The following is a 17685-nucleotide window of genomic DNA, read 5'->3' on the forward strand; positions in this document are numbered from 1 at the left end:
TGTTATTATTTCTTTCTTTTTTTTTTTAAAGATTTTATTTATTATTAATGAGAAAGATAGGAGGAGAGAGAGAACCAAACATCACTCTGGTACATGTGCTGCTGGGAATCGAACTCGGGACCTCATGCTTGAGAGTCCAGGGCTTTATCCACTGAGCCATGTCCCAGACTACTTTTTTTTTTGTGTTATTATTTCTATGAGAAATGCTGTTGGCATTTTGATAGGAATTGCATCAAATCTGTTTATTGCTGTAGACCAATTAGCTCACAAAGGGTACATTTCCATTATATGCTAATTCTTCTATTTTTAAAAATATGTGTAGTTTATTTATCATTATTTTATTAAATAGAGCAGATAGAAATCAAGAGGGAAGGGGGAGATAGAGAGGGAGAAAGACAGGGGGGCCAAGTGGTGACACACCTGGTTAAGTGTACACATTACAGTATGCAAGGACTTGAGCTCAGGACCCTGGTCCCCACTCACAGGGGGAAAGCTTCATGAGTGGTGAAACAGGTGTCTGTCTTTCTGTCCCTCTCTAGCTCTCCCTCCCCTCTCAATTTCTCTGTCTCTATTCAGTAACAAATAAATATATAAATAAATAAATAAAGAGAGAGAGACACCTGCAGCCCTGCTTCACCACTTGTGAAACTTCCCCCCTGCAGGTGGGGACCAGGGGCTTGAACCAGGGTCCTGGCACACTGTGACATGTGCGCTCAACCAGGTGCACCACCACCCAGTCCCATGCTAAGTCTTTTTTTTTTGAATTTATTTATTTTCCTTTTTGTTGCCCTTGTTGTCTTTTTACTGTTGTTGTAGTTATAGTGTTGTTACTGGTGTCGTCATTGTTAGATAGGACAGAGAGAAATGGAGAGAGGAGGGGAAGACAGAGGGGGAGAGAAAGATAGACACCTGCAGACCTGCTTCACAACCAGTGGAGTGACTCCCCTGCAGGTGGGGAGCTGGGGTCTTGAACCGGGATCTTTATGCCAGGCCTTGCGCTTTGCACCATGTGCGCTTAAGCCACTGCCCACCATGCTAATTCTAACCTCACTAAGTTTGACTTAAAACCATGTTCAAAAACATCTCCCCTTATAAAATTAAATTAATCTTTTACTAGACTTTCTTCCTCTCCCCCTCCCTTCCTTCCTTTCTTCCTTCCTTCCTTTCCTGAAAGAGATCACAGCACCAAAGCTTCCTTCAGTGTGGCCGGGGCTAGGCTCAAACCTGGGTTGCATAAAAGCAGCTCACTGTCCACGTGAACTATTTCATTGGCCCATGTGTCTTGGCCTGCTTAAGGGAGGACTGCTGTGTTGAGATGCATTGTGTGTATCTTGAGCTCCTGTGCCATGTGGTGGCCCTCTCAGGAGAGGCCACGTGCTATGTCAGTGGGTAACAGGAGCTCCAGTACCCTTCCTGCATCCTGTCTCTGAGTGCCTGGCCCTGTCTATGTCCTACATTTCCTCCTGAGGCTCATGGAGGTGAGTCCTGGTCCAAACCAAACTCCCACCACAGAACTAGGATTTTTATTAACACAAGAGAGGGTTAAAAAAAAAAAAAAAAGAGGAGATAGAGAAGCAGAGAGCATTACCTGGTGCATGCATTGCTGGAGATCATACTCAGGACTTCCTGCTTGATAATCCAACACTTTAGCTACTGTACCACCTGCCAGGCCTCCAGGGGTCCCTTTTACTTATCCTTACTTACTCATCACCCAAATGTCAGGGGCAGAAGTGGCCACACAAAGAATGGGATGAAGCCACAGTTGTGGAAGCTGGCTCAGGCTGGGGCAGCTTGGGGACAGGCCCTGTGGGCTACTGCCAGTGGGTGGATTGTGGCTCCAAATTGGGTTGCATGCAGGTGTCCAGGCGTGTCCTCCTTGTGCAAGGTGTCTTCTGCCCATGGCATTAAGGGACCCTGTGGGGTTAAGTATGGGAACTTGCAGTGACAAGGTCCACCACCCCCTCAGGGTGTTGGCTGCAGAAGGGGAAGGGGACAAGGTGGCTCCCAGGGGCCTTTCCAGAACAGGGCTAATATCTGGGACATGCTTTCTTCACACACGGGCCTGGGGTGCTGGAAATAGGAAACACAGCCAAATGTGTATTACTGTTTAGTGCTGAATCTCTCATCCACCTGAGCTACTCCAAGGGGAGGGCTGCCACCTCTGACCCATGAGGGCCTGATCTCAGTGCTGCTGAGGGGGGATTTCTATAATTTTGGATGTGTTACCCTGTGTTACCCTCATTCCAGAGGAGAGCACCTCAGATGCTGCCTGCATAAGAGGTTCTACTGGGGCAGGGGTGCTTCAAGCCAGTACCTAGAGGTGCTTTCTGGCCCTATCCAGGCCCCTTGTAGCCACAGTGTGTGAGCCCATCCTTGCCTACCTCCAGGCTGACTAGCAGAGGGTAGGTAACAGGCCCCTGAGCCCCAGGAGGAAAGACCAAGAAGCGCCTAGTATGCTTTAGAGCCAGAAGCACTGACTCTGCCTGGCGTTCAAAGTCTTTGAACCTGAGCTGGCTGAAGGCTCCCATCTGTGTGAGGCTAATGTGACAGCTTAGGGGTGGGGGTGTGGGTGGCTGGATATGGGTGTCCCCAGATCCCAAGAGGGCACAGGTCAAGATGCTGGTGATGTGGCATTGCCTGACTGTCTGGAACCCCTTGAAGGGGCATCTTGAAGGACAAAGAAACTTCTAGAAGCTGTTGTGGACCTCATGCAGAGCAGCCCCTGGGACCCTGCAGTCACACTGCATAGCTGTGTCTTGGGCAAGTTGCCTTTGTACACAGCATCCACCTCTGGCCTTCAGACCAGGAACTGAACTGAACCCTTAGGACTTGCTTGACTTTTTCCTCCTTCCTTTCCTTTAATGAATCATGCCTTTCATATTGCATCTGAGACTATTACTGCATTACTCAGGCCATAAAGATTGACTAATATGTTTTCCTCTAATGGTTGTTTAGCTCTGGGTTTCGGATTGACGGTGTGGCTTGGTGTTTGACTATGTTGCAACTTTGCTCTTTTTCTGAGTTGTCTTTGACCATTTTAAGGTTCTGCACTTCCCAATGGGTGATAGGATCAGAAGAGGCAATTTTTATATTACTATCTTTATTTATTTATTGGAAAGAGAAATTGAGAGGGAAGGGGGAGATACAGAGGAAGAGAGAGGGTGGGGTAGACAGCATAATGGTTATGCAAAGAGACTCATGCCTGAGGCACCAAAGTCCCAGGTTCAGTCCCTGCCCCCCACACCATAAGCCAGAGTTGATCAGTACCCTGGTTAAAAAAAAAAGAGAGAGACAGGGACACACCTGCAGCACTGCTTTACCAATCAGAAAGCTTTACCCCTGCAGGTGGGGACGGGGGGCTTGAACTTGGGTCCTTGTGCATTATAAATAACGTGAGCTCAACCAGGAGCACTACCACCTGACCACCAGATCAGAAAGGCATCTAGCTTGATGGAGACTGTAGGCATCACTCTCTCTTTCATTCATTCTTTCTTTTTTAAAAAATATTTATTTATTCCCTTTTGTTGCCCTTGTTGTTTTATTGTTGTAGTTATTATTGTTGTTGATGTTGTCAATGTTGGACAGGACAGAGAGAAATGTAGAGAGGAGGGGAAGACAGAGAGGGGGAGAGAAAGACAGACACCTGCAGACCTGCTTCACTGCCTGTGAATCGGGGGGGGGGGGGGGGGGGCTGGAACCAGAATCCTTACTCTGGTCCTTGCACTTTGTGCCACGTGCACTCAACCGGCTGTGCTACCGCCCGACTCCCTCATTCTTTCTTTTTTTTTTTCCAATGTTTTTTTTTTATTGTTGTAGTTATTGTTGTTATTGATGTCATTATTGTTGGATAGGACAGAGAGAAATGGAGAGAGGAGGAGAAGACAGAAAGGAAGAGAGAAAGACACCTGTAGTCCTGCTTCACTGCCTGTGAAGCGACTTCCCTGCAGGTGGGGAGCCGGGGTCTCGAACCGGGGTCTTATGCCAGTCCTTGCCCTCATTCTTTCTTTTAAAGATTATTATTTATTATACCAAGATATTCCTTCTATTTCATTGAGTTTTTTTTTTTTAAATCATTAATGGATGCTGAATCCTGTCTAATTCTTTCTCAGCACCTCTTTATTTTTTTCCTCTTAATACTGACTGAAATTATATGGCTTTTGTTTTATTGATCTAGTAGATTACAATGGTTGTTTTCCATCTCTTGACTCACTCTTGCATCTCTGGGAAAAACCCAACTGAGTCCTGAGGTTTGATGCATTTGATTGCCATTCAATTTGCTGGTATCCTGATTGATATATATATATTGCAATTGTGTTCATCTGGAGGAATTCAGTTTGTAGTATTTTGTTTCCCCCCAGAGTTTATGGTGGTGCTGATGGTTGAACCTGAGACTTTGGAGCCTCAAGCATGAAAAGGCTTATAGTTTTTGAAAAGGATTTATTTAGGGAAGATAGTGTAATGTATATATACACAAGGACTTTCCTGCCTAGGGCTCCAATATCCCAGGTTCAATCCCAGCACCACCATAAATTAGAGCTAGCAGTCCTATAGCAAAATAATTTTAAGAAAGAGCAGGGGGGAAAAGAAATGAAGATTCATTTTTGAGAGAAAGACAGACTAGAGCACTGCTTGGCTGTAGTGTATATAGTATTAGGGATAAAACCTGGCATGCAACTTTTGCTTTTTTTTGCCTCCAGGGTTATTGTTGGGGCTCAGTGCCTGCATTATGAATCCACAACTCCTGGAGGCCGTTTTTCCCATTTTGTTGCCCTTGTTATTGTTATTGCTATTGTTGTTGGATAGGACAGAGAAATCAAGAGAGATGAGGAAGACAGGAAGGGGGAGAGAAAGACACCTGCAGACCTGCTTCAGTGCTTGTGAAGTGACCTCCCTTGCAAGTGGGAAGCCAGGGAATCGAACCAAGATACTTAACGCTGGTCCTTGAGCTTTGCGCCACATGTGCTTAACTCGCTAGACTACCGCCCGGCTCTGGGCTTGCTTTTTCAGATAGAGCTAGAGGTAGCTAGAGATGATACCATGGCACTGAACCTTCCCCCAGTGTGGTGGGGTCCAGGTTTGAATCTGGGTCAGGCACATTGCAAAGAGGCTCACTATCAAAATGAGCTATTTCGCCGACTGGCACTACAAATCCACTGTACAATTTGCTTTGTTGTCATGTTCTTGTCTGGTTTTGGTATCAGCAAAATAATGATCTTACAAAATGTATCTGACGGGGCTGGGTGGTGGTGCACCGGGTTAAGCACACATATCAACAAAGCAAGTATCCACTGGAAGATCCCAGTTTGAGTCCTCGGTTCCCCACCTGCAGAGGGATTGCTTCAAAAGTGGTGAAGCAGGTCTGCAGGTGTCTCTCTTTCTCTCTCCTTCTCTATCTCCCCCTCCCTTCTCATTTTCTCTCTGTCCTATCTAATAAAAAAAAGTGGAAAAATGACCTCCAGGAGCAGTGGATTTGTAGTGCCGGTACCAAGCCCCATCAATAACCCTGGAGGCAAAAAAAAAAGTATTTGAAGAAAAATATGCTAAAGTTTTGGTAAGATTTCTTCTGGGTTGTCAGCCTTTTGGGCAATAGTGTTTATAGTAGCCTCTTATAATCTTTTATATTATGTTGCCTGTTGTAATTTTCATTTCTGATTCTATTTACTAGAGTTTTTATGACCTTAGCCAAAAGTTTAATCAATTTTTGTCCTTGTGAGAAATCAACTGAGATTTGTCCTTTTTTGGAAAAGAACCAAAACACAAACTTCTGTTTATTTGCTAGAGAGAATCAAAGCATTGCTCTGGCACATGCAGTGCTAAAGATTGAACTCGACCTAGTATGAGCTTGCAAATCCCAGTGCTCTAGCCTAAGGTTTTTATGGATATATATTTAACAAGAGCACTGCTCCACTCTGGTTTATAGTGGTTTGAAGGACTGAACTTGTTTCAAGAGTTATTTTTATAAAAAATATAAAAAAAGAGTTATTTTTATGAGACACAAAAGAGAGAGACAAGCGGCCAGGTGGTGGTGCAAACATTATAGTGTGCAAGGACCCAGGTTCTAGCCCCTGGTCCCCACCTATAGGGGGAAAGCTTCCCAAGTGGTGAAACAGGTCTGCAGGTGTCTCTCTCTGTCTCTATATCTCTCTATCTCCCCCATTTCACTATCTCTCTGTCTCAATCCAGTAATGAATAAATATAAGTAAAAAGATTTAATGAAGAGAGACCAGAGCACTGCTCAGTTCTGACTTGTGGTGTTGAACGTGGGACCTCTAGGTCTTTAAAGCATGAAAACCAGGGGCTGGGCAGTAGCATAGTGGGTTAGGCACACATAATGCAAAGTGCAAGCACTGGCGTGGGGATCCCAGTTCGAATCCCCAGCTCCCCACCTGCAGGGCGTCGCTTTGCAAGCGGTGAAGCAGGTCTGCAGGTGTCTGTCTTTCTCTCCTCCTTTCTCGATTTCTTCTTTCAGAAGTCTTCCCCTCCTTTCTCGATTTCTCTCTGTCCTGTCCAACAACAACAGCAACAATAGCAACCACAACAAGGGCAACAGCAAGGGCTACAAAATGGGAAAAATAGCCTCCAGGAGCAGTGGCACTAAGCCCCAGCAATAACCCTGGAGGCCAAAAAAAAAGAAAAGCATGAAAACCCTGTGCTTAATAGGCTAAACTATCTCCCTTGGCCATAAATGAATCAATATTAATTTGTTGATTCATTTTCCTCCCACACTTTCATGTTGTGTATATGATCTGTCTGTCTTACTACTTCTGGATAACGTCACTTTCCATTCTTTTTTTTTGTAGCTAAGGAAGTTTATTTATTTATTTATTTATTTTTTATTTAAGAAAGGAGACATTAACAAAACCATGGAATAAGAGGGGTACAGTTCCACAATTCCCATAACCCTATCTCCATATCCCATCCCCTCCCCTGATAGCCTTCCCATTCTCTATCTCTCTGGGAGTATGGATCCAGGGTCGTTGTGGGTTGCAGAGGGTGGAAGGTCTGGCTTCTGTAATTGCTTCCCCGCTGAACATGGGTGTTGACTGGTCGATCCATACTTTCCATTCTTGAAGAGATCCTTGTCTCCTTGGTGATGATTTGCTTTTAAGTTTTCCTTATCTGTAAGATTTTTTTTTTTTAACCAGAGCGCTGCTTAGCTCTGGCTCATGGTAGCACAGGGAACTTGAAGCCTCAGGCAAGAAAGTTTCTTTGCATAACCATTGTGCTATCTACCCCACCCTTCTTCTTCTTCTAGCGTTTGCCCTTCTTCCGTAGCCAGTCAACAGCGTCAGGTTGAGCCTGATGTAAAGTTTCGAGACCTCCTTTGAATCTGGAGAGGTGGTAGTCGTTGACTATGTGGGTCATAGTCTGTCTGTAGCCGCAGGGGCAGTTCGGGTCGTCTCTGGCTGCAAAATTCTTTTTTTTTTTTAATTTTTATTTATTTATTCATGAAGAAGATAGGAGAGAGAGAAAGAACCAACATCTGGTACATGTGCTGATCGAACTCAGGACCTCATGCTTAAGAGTCCAATACTCACCTTCCAAACCACTCTGTAAAGTTCTTTATCCTTCCATCCATTCAGTTTGGCAGGATAGATGTTCTCAATTGGAAATTCCCCTTTTTTCATCCTTTATGTTTTCTGTTAAGAAGTCCATTGTTGCAGTCTGGGAGGTGGTACAGTGGATAAGGCAATGGATTTCAAGCATGAGGTTTTGAGTTCTATCCCCAGCAACACATGTACAGAGTAATACTCTAATCTTCTTTCAATCTCTCTCTTTCTCACTACACATTTACAAAGGACAAGTCCATGAGTTATTTTATAAGGGTTTCCTTATGTAGTTTGTTCTTGATATGCTTGTAGTATCCTATTTACTGGGCTTTCAGAAAAGTCATGACACATTTTTACATAGAAAAACACCCTAATATTTGATATTTAAATATTTTATTTATTTATTGGGCAGAGACATAGAGAAATCAGGAAGGAAAGGGTAGCTGAAAGGGAGAGAGAGAGAGAGAGAGAGAGAGAGAGAGACACCTGCAGCACCCTTCACCACTCATGAAACTTTCTTCTATGCAGGTAAGGGACCACATGCTTGAATCTGGGTCCTTGAGGATTGCAGCATGTGTGTTCTAATAGGTGTGTCATCAGTTGGCCCCTTTATTATTATTTTTCCCCCCAGGGATGCTCAGTTCTTGTTTATGGTGGTGTGGGAGAATGAATTTGGGACTTTGAGACCTCAGGCAAGAGAGTCATTTTGCATAACCATTATGCTATCTCCTGCCCCACCTTTCTTCCCTTATTTATTTTTATTTTTCCCAGAGTACTACTCATTTCTGGTTTATGTTGGTATGAGGGATTGAATCTGGGATCTCAGAGCCTCAGACACAACTGTCTGTTTGCATAACCATTATGCTATCTACCCCTTGTTCCATTTTATTTCAGAGAGATCCAGAGCATGTGATGCTGGGGATTGAATTCACAATCTCATGCTTGAGAGCCTAACACACCTACTGTGGATTGGACTTTTTAAAAAATATTTAACTTATTTATTTATTCCCTTTTGTTTCCCTTGTTGTATTGTTATAGTTATTGTTATTGATGTCATCATTGTTGGAGAGGACAGAGAGAAATGGAGAGAGGAGGGGGAGACAGGGAGAGAGCAAGATAGACACCTGCAGACCCGCTTCACTGCCTGTGAAACAACTCCCCTGCAGGTGAGGAGCCAGGGGCTTGAACCGGTATCCTTATGCCAATCTTTGCACTTTGTGCCACCTGCGCTTAACCCGCTGAGTTACCACTGGACTCCCTAGGCTGGACTTTTCAACAGAAGCCATACCATCTTTAGTTTTTAAGACTTTAATTATAATGTCTTTGGGGTGCTTTTGTTGTTGTTTGTTTTGTTTTGAGGTACTCATTGCACTTTCATATTTGAATGTTAATTTCCTTTCTCAATCTAGGGAGCTTCACCTATTCTTCACACTGGGTTTCTGCCTCCCTACAACATGGGCATTGTTTCTCTACATGTAATTCCCTTGGAGGCTCCTACTGTTTTTATTTATTTATTTATTTATTTATTTATTTAGCCTTTTGTTGCCCTAGGCTTTTTTATTATTGTTATTGTTATTATAGTTGTTATTGATGTTATTGTTGTTGGATAGGACAGAGAGAAATGAAGAGAGAGGGGAAGACAGAGAAGGGGGAGAGAAAGATAGACACCTGTAGACCTGCTTCACCACTTGTGAAGCGACTTCCCTGCAGGTGGGGAGCCGGGGCTTGAACCGGGATCCTTAAGCTGGCCCTTGTGCTTTGCACCACGTGTGCTTAACCTGCTGCGCTACCGCCAGACTCCCTAGAGAAATGATGCTTTAAGAAAGGAAATCTGAGCCAATGAAATAGTCCACTTGGACAAGGTGCTGCTTTTGCACCAGGTTCAAACCTGGCCCTCACTGCACTGGAGGAAGTTTCAGTGCTCTGGTCTTTTTTTTTTTTTTTAAATATTTATTCATTTTCCCTTTTTGTTGCCTTGTTGTTTTATTGTTGTAGTTATTATTGTTGTTATTGATCTCTTTGTTGTTGGATAGGACAGAGAGAAATGGAGAGAGGAGGGGAAGACAGAGAGGGGGAGAGAAAGATAGACACCTGCAGACCTGCTTCACCGCCTGTGAAGCGACTTCCCTGCAGGTGGGGAGCCGGGGACTTGAACCAGGATCCTTACGCTGGTCCTTGTGCTTTGCCCCACCTGCTAACCTCTGTGCTACCACCGGACTCCCGCTCTAGTCTTTTTTATTCTCACTCTGTCTGTCTTTTCTAAAATACATAATATAACATAACATATAAGTAATATAATATAATAAATATAATATAAATCATTCATAAATAAAAGGTAGGGGCTCAGGAGATGGCTCAGTTGATAAAGAACATGTTATATCATGCATGAGTCCTGGGTTCAGTCCCTAGTACCACATGGAAGTGCCATATAGCATCAGGGATGCTCATAGATGGTGGAGCTGTGCTTTGGTATCTCTTCTTTCTCAGTATCCCTGACTTCCCCCTCCCCTCTCAGGCTAGTGCCTGTTTGGGGGGCCTGACTCCTGATAAGAGTCAGTTGTTCTGCCACCTGATAGACTGAAGTGCCTATTGTCATCATCCACCTTCATGGGGAAGGGGGATGTCTTTCCCTTTTACTATCACATGATCTACTTACATGTCCACAGCTAGGGGTGGGGGGCAGTGGGCAGGCAAGGTGCATAGTACCCCAGGATTACTGTCCATTGCAAAATGGTGAGTGGACCTGCATTTTTTTGGCAGGAAGGGCCCCTTACAGAGCTGGGCTGGGGACTCCTAGTTAGGGGTGTTGGGGGCTGCAGGCACCATTTACATTCCAGTTAAACAGCAAATGTGACCTTAGGGAAACTCATCAGAATAACTTATTTATCTGAAATTCACTTACCCATGTAGCCCCAGGGGCAGGGCTTTCATTATTATTTAAGATTTATTTATTTATTTATACCATACTACTGCTTAGCTCTGACTTATGGTGGTATCAGGGACTGAATCTGGGACCTTTGCTGCCTCAGGCAGAAAAGTCTTTGCATAACATTAAACACATATCTTTTCTGTTTCCATTAGAATCTTTTCTTTTTCTTTTCTTTCTTTCTTTCCCCTACACCACCTGCTGGGCCAAGGACAAAGTATTTGATCCTGAGTTTGGGTGGGCTGGGCAAGCCTATCTCTACCTAGGGTTCTGGAAATCCAGAGGAGGAAATCCCAGGGCATCCGATCACTGTCCACCTGCCACAGGTATTTGCCTTGGGAGGGCAACCTTCCTTACTTACTTCCACTTCTGTAACAGGGTGCAATCTGGGCAGCCGGTGGAGAGCATGGCTGCCAGTTGAGAGGAAAGTAATCCTTGGGTCCAGCCAGACTGTGGGCTGCTTAATTACTGATATTCTGGAAACAGCAGCCTGAGCCAGTGTGGGTGTTGGGTGTCCTTGGGCAGGGGTGGCAGGTCTTGGGTTCCTTTTGCTTTCCCCTCCCCATGAGCCTCTATCTCTGTGATAATTCTAGTGCCAGGAAAGGTGTTTCCCCAGGGGCATAGTGGCAGTGGGGGTCCTGCAGGAAACTGACAAGGTCTTTTCCTAAAGTTATTTATACTCTGTATTATTAGATAGAAACAGAGAAATTGAAAAGGAAGGGGGGAGAGAGGTGGTGGAGAGGAAAGACACCTGTAACACTGCTCCGTGAATAGTTCCCCTGCAGGTAGGGACCAGGGGCTTGAACCCAGGTTCTTGTACATGGTAACATGTGCATTCAACTAGTATGCCACTGCCCAGCCCAAGTTGTATACTTTGAGGGCTGCCCGAGCACATCTCCCCCATCCCTGGAATACTGTCCATGGTGCTCCTGTGTGGTGTGTCGGCAAGCCACCCGGTCTACCTGGCAAACCATCTTCCTGTCCTCAGGATGTACCTGAAAGTCACGTGGGAAAAAGGTGTGTCAGAATACCAGGCTTCCTCACATGGGCAGAGACCTGACCTCATGCGTCCTAGAGCAGTGCTCAGCTCTGACTTATCTATCATGCTCATGCCCAGGATTGAATTTAGGCCTCTGGCATGAAAGTCTATCGTGTAATTGTGTAACCCCCACGCTGTCTTCCCAGGTGTCATTTTAAATTGACTCAAGTAAAGGTGCTTGGGTCTGGAGATTCCTGGTCTGCAGTAATTTCTATGGGTTTGCTCTCACTATGTTGGCATCTGTTTGGTTCCTCCTCCTCCCTGGAGTCTCTCACTGTCTGAACACCTTGTTCAAGGCCTTGACCATGGGCCTTCTGTCTGACCTCCAGCTCATACATCCTAGGCTGTCCTAGGCTTTGAAGGTGCCTATGTTCCAGGAGGACCTCGATGCAGGCCCCTTTACCACCCTCATCAGTCCTAGTTCCCAGCATGAATTGGCCACAGTTGGAGACTTCAATCTGAGGTCTCTCCAGTCTCACCATAACTGAGATTCTCCCTTGGTTGTACTTGGTGAGGTGCTAGCCTCCCAGTAGTAAGCTGTGTATGAGAGGCAGCAGGGAGACTGGTTGTGCTAAGTTGAAAGGAAACAACCAAGCTGCATAAAACACTTGTGTTAGTCAGGGCACTGCCATGTAAAAAAATAACTCTTGGATGGAGAAACTAGTTGTAATCATTCAGTGGGTAGAGATAGATCAAGTATCTAGAACAGAGAAATTGCCTAGAGGGCTCAGCAAACTAAAAGATCACTATTACCATTGGCTCACAAGCCAGTTTCAAACACTGGGCATCAGCGCCCTGCACAGAGGCCAAAGTGTAGTGCTCTGATTAAAAAAAAAAAAAAAGACATAGGGTTTAAGGGGTTACAGGGCAAGGAGAACACATAATGGTTTTGCAAAAAAGACTTTGAATCCTGAGGCTCTGAGATCCCAGGTTCAGTCCCAGGCAGTACCATAAGCCAGAGCTGAGCAATGCTGTCTGATAAAAATAAATACATTAATTAATTAAACAAAATAGTGATTTGGGAGGTGGTGCCATGGATAAAACATTGGACTCTCAAGTATGAGGTCCTGAGTCCAATTCCCCAGCAGCACATGTACAAGAGTACCATCTGGTTCTTTCTCTTTCTCCTCCTATCTTCCTCATTAATAATAAATAAATAAAAATATTTAAAAAGTAAAATAGAAATCAAAAGAAATTTATTTGTTGATGAGAGAAAAGAGAGTCAGAAGAACAACACTAGAGCACCACTCTGGCATCACATGTGATGGCAGGGATGGAAATCAGGACCTTAGTGTTTGCGAGTTCAGTGCTCTAGCCATTGTGCCACCTCCATAGCCACTTAGCTATAGGGTTTTTTAAAAAGGTTTATTTATTTATTTTTATTGATTATTGGCTAGAGACAGAGACAAATTAGGAGGGGAGATAGAGGCAGAGAGGGAAAGATGTACAGAGATACACCTGTCGCGTGGCTTTACCACTTGGGAAGCTTTCCCTCTGCATGTAGGGATCAGGGACTTGAACTTGAGTCCTTGTGCAGTAAAATATGAGTGCTTAACCCACTGTGTTACCACCCTAATCCCTTAGCTATATATTTTAAAGGAGGAAAGAATGATCAAAATGATAGACGGAACTTGAGAAACATGGGAGCCATCATATGCTGCTGGTAAGGCTGAGACATGGAGCAACTGCTGTGGGGAAAAAATGTGACAGGTCTTGAAGTCTATCGGAGAACCTATGGACACTCAAGAGTAGTGCAGATATAGAGCCACACAAACACTTGCATACTGATGCCCACACCTTAAATAAACCCAAGGCAGCAGCTCAGATGGACAGTAGCTGAGTGAATCAGTAGTCCGGGCTAGCTTCACCGGAGAGAGAGATGAGGAACTCGTGGCGGAGCGGGAACGCAATGCAATGCCTTTATTGATCAGAGACAATGCTTTTTATATCTTAGAAACTGGAAGTGACAATTTTAGAAACTGGAAGTGACAAGTGGGAAAAGGAAATGGCTAGGAGAGGGGATGGAGAAAAGAGCACGAAGGTGGAAAGCTTCCATCGCAGCAGCTGCGAAGGTTCTAAGCAATGGGATTAACCAATACCCTGCAGGCAGGGCATGTCTCAGGCAAAACAATGATTATGTAAATAGACCACTATCAGCAATGCAGCATGGAGCAGGGGAAGCTGGTTTAATGCCCAACATCTCCCCTTTTCTTTTTATCTAATGGCCATAGTATCAGGAATGTGGGGTGCTTTGTAAGGCAGGGAGTCTGATAGGAGGAGGCACACCTTTGGGGTACTACTGTCCCTCCTTGCTCAACCTCTTGGTAGAGAGAGAGAGAGACTAACAGGATTGGATGGACCCCTCAGGTTCAAGCCCTGCCAAGCTCAACCACATCCTCACAATTTCCTGACATCTCCCTCTTTCTAAATGGCCATTACAAACTGCGCTGCCAAGAACATATGTGTACACAGATCTTTTTGGATGGATATGTTGTGTTCCTTAGGATATGTCCCCAGGAGAGGAATTGCAGGATTATAGGGTAGGTCCATTTCTAGCCTTCTGAGAATTCTCCAGACTGTTCTCCACAGAGGTTGGACCAATTGACATTCCCACCAACAGTGCAGGAGGGTTCCTTTGACCCCACACCCTCTCCAGCATTTGCTGCTGCTACCTTTTCTGATGTATGACATTCTCACAGGAGTGAAGTGGTATCTTATTGTTGTCTTTATTTGCATTTCTCTGACAATCAGAGATTTGGAGCATTTTTCATGTGTTTCTCAGCCTTTTGGATGTCTTCTGTGGTGAATATTCTGTCCATGTCCTCCCCCCACTTTTGGATGGGGTTATTTGTTGTCTTGTTGTTGAGTTTGGAAAGCTCTTTATATATGTTGGTTATTAAACTCTTGTCTGATGTATGGCATGTAAAGATCTTCTCCCATTCTGTGAGGGGTCTCTTGGTTTGAGTAGTGGTTTCTTTTGCTGTGAAGAAGCTTTTTAATTTGATGTAGTCCCATAGGTTTATACTTGCCTTAGTCTTCTTTGTAATTGGATTAGTTTCATTGAAGATGTCTTTACAATTGATGCAGAAAAGAGTTCTGCCAATATTTTCTTCTAAGTATCTGATAGTTTGTGGTCTAACATCCAAGTCCTTGATCCACTTGGAATTTACTTTTGTATGTGGTGAAATACAGTGGTTCAGTTTCATTCTTCTGCATGTTTCAACCCATTTTTTCCAACACCATTTGTTGAAAAGACTCTGCTTTCCCCATTTAATAGTCTGAGCCCCTTTGTCAAAGATTAGATGTCCATAGGTGTGGGGGCTCAAAAAAGTTTTTTTAACTCTTAAAAAAATTACAAGATAACAGGGGAACAATTCCATACCATTCCTACCACCAGAGTTCTGTGTCCCTATTCCCTCCACTGAAAACTGTAGTGGTTCTCCCAAGGTTGCAAATATGGGTTGAATATTATTTCTATAACTGTCTGTCTGTATCTTTTTGCTCCCCCCTTTTTCCTATGGTCCTGCCTTCTCTTACATTCTATATCACATGTACACCTATTACTTCTGAATCTCTTTCCTTGTTTCCTCTTCTTTCTCTGGGTCCTGATGGAACTGGGTTTCAGAGCCCTCTAATCATCTTCCCTTAACATTTCTCTCCCTCTGAGAATCTGAGCAGATTCTTTTTGGGATGCAGAAGGTGGAAGTTCTGGCTTTTGTAATTGTTTCACTGCTGGACATGGGCATTTGCAGGTTGATCCATACCCACATGCTGTTTCCTTCCTTCCTTCCTTCCTTCCTTTCTTTCTTTCTTTCTTTCTTTCTTTCTTTCTTTTCCACAGCCTGTTTCTATCTCTCTGTAGTGGGGTAGGGCTTTGGAGAAGTGAGATTCTGTGATACATTGGTGAGGTTCTCTACCCAGGGAGTTCAGGATGGAATCATAGTAGTACCTTCAACTTGGTATCTGAAAGACAGTACGATATGAGGCAGGACAAAATGTTTAATAAGCAGGAAACAGAAAGTAGGAATAGAGCAGCTGAGTGGTTAGGTATACAGTGTTACAATGTGAAAGGACCTGGGTTTGAGCCCCCAGTCCCCACCTGCAGGGGGAAAGCTTTGCAAGTGGTGAAGCAATGCTTCAGGTCTCCTTCTATCTCCACCTTCCCTCTCAATTTCTGGCTGGTTCTATCCAATAAATAAAGATGAAAGAAAGAAAGAAAGAAAGAAAGAAAGAAAGAAAGAAAGAAAGAAAGAAATGTTGATCATCATTTCTCCTTTGGCTAATTTTGCTTCTGTTTTTATCCATGTCATCATGCCAGGTTCCCCTGCATTGCTTAATGCTGTGGTTTATTTACGTAATCATTGTTTTGTTTGAGACCCGCCCTGCCTGCAGGGCATTGGTTTAATCCCCGTTGGTTTAATCTCCATTGGTTTAATCCCCATTGGTTCACGCTCTTTTTCTACTCTGCCCCCTTATCCTACGTACTTCCTTTTTCCACCCTACCACTTCTCAGAAGATATTTAAAGGCAGATCAATAAACACAATAGGGTATTGTCTGTTCCCGTTCAGAGAGTCTTAGAGTCTCTCTCTCCCACGCAGCAGCCTAGGTTGGCTCCGGTTGAGTTCTCTCCAACCCAGACAGCATGTGCCTGGGAAGAAGCACCCTCAGGCTAGCTCGGCAAAGAGAGAGAGAGAGAGAGAGAGAGAGAGAGGGGGGAAGGAAGGAAGGAAGGAAGACTAGAGCAGGTGAGAATAGGGAATTTTAGGGTAGTAAGAATCTAGGAAGTCTATTTTAGGTATGTTCCCAGGGGCCCATGACTTTAGTAATTTTCACTTGAGCTTGAAAGTTAACATTGGAGGTGGACAAAAACACTGGGAAGATGTAGAGTTGAGAATAGGACTATAAAGCTAGATTAGGGCAGAGAGTAGCTCCCAAACTTTATTATTATTTACCAGAGTACTGCTTAGTGCTGGCTTATGGTGGTACAGAGGATTGAACTCAGGACCTGGGAGCCTCAGGCATGAGGATCTCTTTGCATAACCATTACACAATCCCCTCCCCACTTCCCATATCCTATAACTTCTTTAGCTATCTGTTCTTTAACTATCTGTTGATGGATATTTAGGATGCTTCCATTCCTTGGCTATTGTGAATAATGCAACTGTGGACATGTAGGGCTGCATATGTCCCTTCAGTTAGCTTGGATGAATCCAGGCTATTTATAGCCCTGTCCTTATAGCAACCCAAAGCAGCAGAGGCAGGAGGGCCCTTTGTCAGAGCCTCTGCTCACTGCAATCTGCAGTGCCTTGGGATGTGCTTGGAAATCTGGGTTTTGGGGAAGGGGAGGGCTGTCCCTTCCTACCATGCCTAGATATGAGTGACATACTCCCAGGCAGTGTGACACTGCTCCATGACTAACATTCACTCCCTCAGTATTGAAAATTGGCCAACGCCTGTGCTGCCCTCTCTTTACTTCATTTTATTTTTTTTATGAAAATTTTTTTTTGCCTCCAGGTTATTGCTGAGGCTCAGTGCCTGAACCACAAATCCACTGCTCCTGAAGGCTATTTTCCCCTTTTGTTGCCCCCCTTTTTCAAATCATTGTTGTGGTTATTATTGTTGTTATTGATGTCATTGTTGGATAGAACAGAGAGAAATGGAGAGAGGAGGGGAAGACAGAGATGGGGAGAGACAGAGAGACACCTGCAGACCTGCTTCACCACTTGTTAAGCGCCTTCCCTACAGGTCGGGAGCCATGGACTTGAACCAGGATGCTTACACCAGTCCTTGCGCTTCGCACCATGTGCACTGCTGCACTACTACCCGACCCCCTTCATTTTATTTTTATTTTAAAATATTAGTTTATGAGACAGGGAGGGAGGGTGAGAGAAACAGAGCATGACTCTGGCACAACTGATGCATGGGATAGAGCCATGAATTTATGCTTAAGAGCTCAATGCTTTATCCACTGTGCTACTCCTGGGCCTCTTTTATTTTTCTGCCTCCAGGGTTATCTCTGGGGCTTGGTGCCAGCACTACAAATCCACTGTTCCTGGCAGAAATTTTTTAAATTTTGTTGAATAGGACAGAGAGAAATTGAGAGGGGAGAGGGAGAAAGACACCTACAGACCTGCTTCAGCGCAGGTGGGGAGCTGGGGGCTGGAACCAG

The 17685-nt window shown here is 44.4% G+C and overlaps 1 protein-coding gene across 3 annotated transcripts in view; it reads left to right on the forward strand.

Annotated features, from left to right (window-relative positions):
- Positions 1 to 17685, forward strand: part of PEMT (phosphatidylethanolamine N-methyltransferase) — a 53419-nt gene that overhangs the window by 28182 nt on the left and 7552 nt on the right. The gene's annotated exons all lie outside the window — the stretch shown is intronic.

This window comes from Erinaceus europaeus, chromosome 12 (genome assembly GCF_950295315.1).
Source record: "Erinaceus europaeus chromosome 12, mEriEur2.1, whole genome shotgun sequence".
Classification (NCBI taxonomy): Eukaryota; Metazoa; Chordata; class Mammalia; order Eulipotyphla; family Erinaceidae; genus Erinaceus; species Erinaceus europaeus.